Below are 6,099 nucleotides of genomic sequence, written 5' to 3'. Positions count from 1 at the left end.
TTACAGCAGAAGGGGATCTCGATGCATGTGAGTAGCTGTAGCATGGGTAGAGTACACCACAAAATGATGGCAAGAATATTGATTGTACATCAAGATTCATAAGGGTTGCAGGACTATTGTGAGTGCTTCAGCAAATTGTTGCCAAAAATGTGAGTTAGTGGACAGGCAAGAAATAAATGATATGTTTTGGGCTGTGGAAGATATATCTGAGAGAGCATGATTTTGTAATCCCCTCTAAGTGATCAAGCATACCAGCAGAGAGGTAATCCTACTAACACTTCAGAACAGATCAGTATAATAGTAATTCAGGAGAGATGTGGAGATCTTATAAAACTGATGACATATCACTGCCCATAGATCACAAGAACTTTGGTATCCAAATGATCCATTGTCCAATTTGCTGTAAAAGTGGAAATAATTCTGGAGAGGAGACTTAGTGAAATAAGTTAGTGAAAGAAGCTAAACCTGAGGTCTGGAACATGAAACTAACTCTAGCTGTATATTAATGCTGTACCTGTGTTTATTTTCCAACCTGTTTGCATGCCACTACCATAATTTCTTAGTAGTATAACATTTTTCAGTCAGTCATGCTGATTCAGTCAGTCAGGCATTGTAGGCTGGAAAATGCTGTGCCTGACTCCGTGAAAATATTCAGTGATAGATTCCTCTGTGGTGCTAACAGAGGCTTTAAACCAACAAAGGCTTTGAAGTCTTTGCAAATTCCTTCTCATTCTTTTTAACCTCATTTTCTGAGGCTGTTTCCAATACAGAACTGTTGATTGTGCAGCTAACTAAGTAATCTCAATCTGTGCCTCTATACTGGAATCATTCATCCTATTAGAATTGCCAGATTGATGATGATCTCATTTTCTTAAGTTCCTTCATATGCTTAGAAATCAATGTATTGAATGTATTAATAATTTTAAAATTTGATTTCACTATTTTCAATGCTTATTGAAAATGGTGAACATTTGGTTTTAGACTTAGTAGTTTAGAATTAATTTGATAAAATATTATTTAAAACAACTTCTTGATGAGCATGTGGAAGTAAAAACATCAACAAAAAATTTAAATACAACTTAATAAATAAAATTAGACACAGTCACATCCAAATATATAAATTATTTCTTGTATAGTAAAAGTATCAGCCTAGTGAACTGTAAAGTGAAAAAAAAAAGTTTCAATGTAAGAAATCTGGGGTTAGAAAATGGATATTATTGTTTGGATACACAATACTCTTTAAAATTTTCATCACATTTTTCTCTTTTTAATGGGATTTATTTTGAAAGAAGTAGACTGTTAAAAAAAGTTACTGTCAGTTTTTTTCCTAATATGCTGTACCTCTTTTATTTCACTGTCTTCTCTACTATTTGTTCTGTGAATCATAGTAAAACTTTCTGAAATGCTTTAAAGCCATAGTTGAGGAAGCTTCATGTATTAGTTTTAAACACATTTCCTGTTAAAAATATATATCCTGTTCCAGTGCCTAGAGTTGCCAAACTAATCTACTACAATTTTATAAAATTTTTAAATGAAATTTAATGAATAAAAAAATAATAACTAATATATTAAAATATACATATTTTCAGTGAAAACTTGTTCCATACACCAGAACACACTTTTCAACTCATAATAGCCATTATTTTATTTTACAAGTCTTGTGTCACTGCATTTCAGGATTATTTCCATTAGAGTTCAAGGTGTTACAGTACAGTAAAAAATACAAAACATCCAATCTCAAACATTCAAAACACATTACCTGGCAAAAATTTATATTAAAAAAATATTAAGTTTTATTGTTTAAAAACGTTTGATTCTTTAAGTAGTTATGTAGAATATCCATATGTCCCATCACATAGAGTGAAAATAGTGTTCTAATATCTCATTAAAAATTGCTTACTATTTTTATGTGGATTTTTCATTAGAACCTTTTGTTCTAAATTTTACTTCTCAAGCTCTTGTTATCTGAGCATTGCAGGAGAAAGGCAGGAAAGTTTTCTCTGAATGTTTTTAATAATTATTATGTGCAATAGTCTCTTTTACAAGTTTTTTCTCGTTTCACAAGTAGAACAAAGTTCTTCAGTTACATTAAATATTGCAGATTCAGCAAGTGCAGAACAGACAAAAAGAATAGCTGTTGCACACTCAGAAAAACTTGTTTACTTTCTTTTAATGGATAGTTTCAGAAAGCAACTCTAAGCCAGAGAAAATTCAACTTGGTACTTCAAGATTAGCTGTGTCTAGGTGAGTCAGATCAGCCAATGCATGAGACTAACACTGAGGGTGAATCAGATTGTCTCTGGCTAGATCTTTCTGTGATACAAAATCAGCCAGAAGCAACTTTCTAACACAATTTTGCATATCAGAAATTGAGCATTCCTTATTGCAGTTCATTTGCCAATCTGGGGATCCTTCCCCTAACTGAACGCCCCAGCATCAGCTGAATGGAGTTTTTATCATGCACACTGATTACATATTCATTAGTCATCCCCTCTTACTTGGTGTATATGAATTAATTTATTTTACATAGTCACACCCCTTGTCAGAAGTCCTTGTGTGGTCTTTTGGGGTCTAGTTTGGTGATCTTTAGTGTCTGGCATCATGATATTTGAGGTGGTCATTCATTGACCCCAGTCCTTGAGTAAGATCAATGCTGTTGTTTTGTATGACTCCTGCTTAGTCAGCCTTGCAGAGCTGAGCTGGCATCCTGTTTCATCCTTTATCTATTTTTCCAAGCCTGTGCTGTTCTGTTTTACTGTCCTTATCAACTGGAGCATTTTCAGGCCCAGTCCTAAGAAACATCCAAAGGCCACCCTGTACTTATTTGTGGTTAATTGAGTCCAATCTTCTTATAGAAAAGACATTTCAGTCTTCATGATAAAGGAACAAAAACTCCTGGAAGAAATAAAATGAATGAAATGTCATTATTTCTCCACACAGGGAAGAAGAGTTTGCCAGGGATTTGAGATTGTAAAGGGCAAGTATTAGCTGTGGGAGAAGAATCCAGAGGGCACAGTGCCTTGCTTGTGAGCCTAACTTTTCCTATGGAGCATATGGGTTATGGTTTATGGGCTTGACCTGCTAAATTATCTACTCCTTTGAACACAAATTTTATATAGTTTCAGCAGATAGTGATCTGAATACACTATGAGAGAAGCAAGATACTTTACTTGCTGCAATCTTTGGAGTGCTTTAAAATTGGGCTCTTCAATTTTGTGTGCATGCTTTAACTGTTGAGCTACTGCATGGGAGAGAGGGGATTTTTTTGTCATTGGCAAGTTTAGTTTTTTCTTCTGTTTTGATTGATTTCTGCAAGTCACTTTTGCAGCCTGTGTGATACACTAAGGCTGTGGCAAATAGGATTGCAACTGATGATTTAGAAAATGGAGGATTTCGTCCTTCATTTCAGCAGAATGTAGATAGGTTAGCACTGTCACTGGTTTTCTACCTTACCTGAAAATTCTTCACAGAAAACTTACCCTGGTTAGTAAAGAAAGCCTATGGACAACTTCTCGTGTGAGAATCTGGCACAATCTTAGGAGTAAAAAATACTCTGCAGGGCATGTTTTCAATTGTGTGTAAATGAAGTCATGTATGGAATGTAGATGTCTGTAAGAAGTTTCAGATTAGTTGTTCTTCACCACCCCTTTGGAGGCTGTGCTGGGTCTAGCTGGGATGGAGTTAGCTTTCCTCATAGCAACCCTTTGCACCTGAGAGGAAAGCAGCACTGATAAACACAAATCTTCTGGCTATTGCTGAGCAGTCAAGGTTTTACTTTCCCCACTCTGCCACTCCAGTGAGGAGGCTGGGGATGCACAAGATTTTGGGTGGAGACACAGACAGACCAGATTACCTGAGCTGGCCAAAGGGATATTACATACCATATGGTGTCGTGCTTAGCAATAAAGCTGGAGGGAAGATTTTTCTTGGAGGCAGTCTTTGTTTTTCGACTGGCTGAGCATTGGTCTCCATGTAGGGGGTGGAGATGAGTTCATCACTTGGTCTTGGTATATGTTTTTTTTCATGCTTTTCTATTTTCTTCACTTTTTAAACTGTCTTTAACTTGTTCCATGAGTTATCTGACTTTCCTCTGCCTATTCTGTCCCCCAACCCATTGGGGAGGAGAGTGAGTGAGTGGCTATATGGTGCTTAGGTACTGGCTGGGGCTAATCCTTCACAGGGCCTCTCTCACATGCAGAAAAAAGGGCAGATTTTTGTATAGAGAGAAAATAAAACGCATGATGGAGCCTGGTCAGCTCAGAGACTTCGAACAAAAGGGAGAGAACAATTTTGGTTTGCAACATTATTTCTGATGCATGTTACCCCGTTTTATTTAATCTTGCAATGCTTTGTGTAAATGCATGCCTGGTCTCTGAATTACAGAAGAGCAGTGGAGACCATTTATAAGGAAAATGTTGTACCTTACAGTCCCTTGCAGATCATTTCAATGTGAAGAATGGTCCCACTTAGATTTTCCCATGTACTTAAATCTTCTCTGCTGCTGAGTATTTGAAATGGGGATCTCACTCTACTCATGGCAACAGTCTTCTAGAGCAATTACTCAAAGGAGTTGTCAAGTCAAGATACTGTTTCATTAAATCTGAGCCATGAGAGAGCATTCTCCTCTCCATAACCATCAAGAGAGAACTCAAGCACTGCTTTCAGCTTGGGTAATAAAGCACTATCTCCAGATAGGCAACAATTCAGACATCAGTATCTGTCTTTGAACATCTCTGGTCAGCAAATTGCTTCTATTAAATCATTTTTCTGATGTTACTTACCGTGGTCTCTTGATAACACATGATATTAAGCTATTTCAATCATATCATTTGGATCAAGCAAAAAAAACCCTAATGTATGTCATATAAAATTTTAATTTAAATAAACAGAATTGCAATCATAAAAATTAGTCCTAGAAAGAAAAATGTAGCACTTACCAACTGTAGGACAGCATTACTAGAAGCAATAATCATTCATTGGTGAGTTAAATTCATCAAACCTGAAAAAGATGAACTGAATTTTTGTTCTCAAATTTCACCTTTTATGAAATGAAGATTAATATCTTGCTTTACTGTATTTGAAGCATTTCTATTTAATTTGTCACTGACAAATTCCCCTTTCATTTCATAAAAAATATTTTTCTTAATTTAAGACTAAAACCACAATTGAGCTAAGAAATGTTAGCTTGTTATTTATAGATACAAAAGGATGATAAATACAAATAGCCATAAAAAAAAGAGGACATAACAACTCCAGAGTCCTTCATCTCCTACTCTTTGTGTCTCCTTCCCTTCACAGAGAGGATATGTTTTTACATACTGTGGTAGAACAGGAGAAAATACTCTACAGGTTTTGTTAATGCAGTTAGTGTTTTTTCTTTTTCACACTCATTGTCTGATTGTTGCCTATGTAAGTTGGCAGAACATTAATTTGATGTTTGTTCATTCTGAAACATCTTATGCAAACCCAAACTACAATTCTGCACCTGTCCTCCTGTGTCCGATACTTTTTAGTCAGATGTTTCTGGTGTGAAACTTTGGCTCTAGTCATTTATGCAGCAAGACCCACAACTGGGAACATAATGAATACACAGGGGGATAAAGATCCAATTTCAAAGCAACCCAAACAACCTAAAGCAGCAGGGGCTGAAGGCAATGGAAGCATTTGAATAATATTAAATGTATCCTCTGACCTCACTTACTGCTCTGACAAAATGAACTCCAACGACAAAATTAAATATATAAAATTAAAAATAGAACTATTTACTGCAGTAATATAACCAAATAATATAAGACAAGCTTTCAAGGCATATTTATTTGTGACCCCTCTTAATATGATTTCATTTCCTTACCATACACCTTTTTGTGTATGCTTCTTGAATTGTCCTTTTTTATGGAGGCATACAGTAGAAAAACATGCATTTGAGTGTAAATGCAGAGTGTTCAATATTTGAAATCAATAAATCACTTCTACCATTACAACAAATAGCTGTAGAGCAGTAGCCTGCATTCTAGAACAGTGGACTAATGCTGGCCCCATTTCTAGTCAGTCACCTCATTTTCCTCTCTCTTTTTCAGGTGTTCTTGGAACACAGGGATG

Source organism: Molothrus ater, chromosome 1 (assembly GCF_012460135.2).
Source record: "Molothrus ater isolate BHLD 08-10-18 breed brown headed cowbird chromosome 1, BPBGC_Mater_1.1, whole genome shotgun sequence".
NCBI classification, from domain to species: domain Eukaryota; kingdom Metazoa; phylum Chordata; class Aves; order Passeriformes; family Icteridae; genus Molothrus; species Molothrus ater.
The sequence above is the reverse complement of the archived record's forward strand: the minus strand, read 5'-3'. Positions refer to the sequence as shown.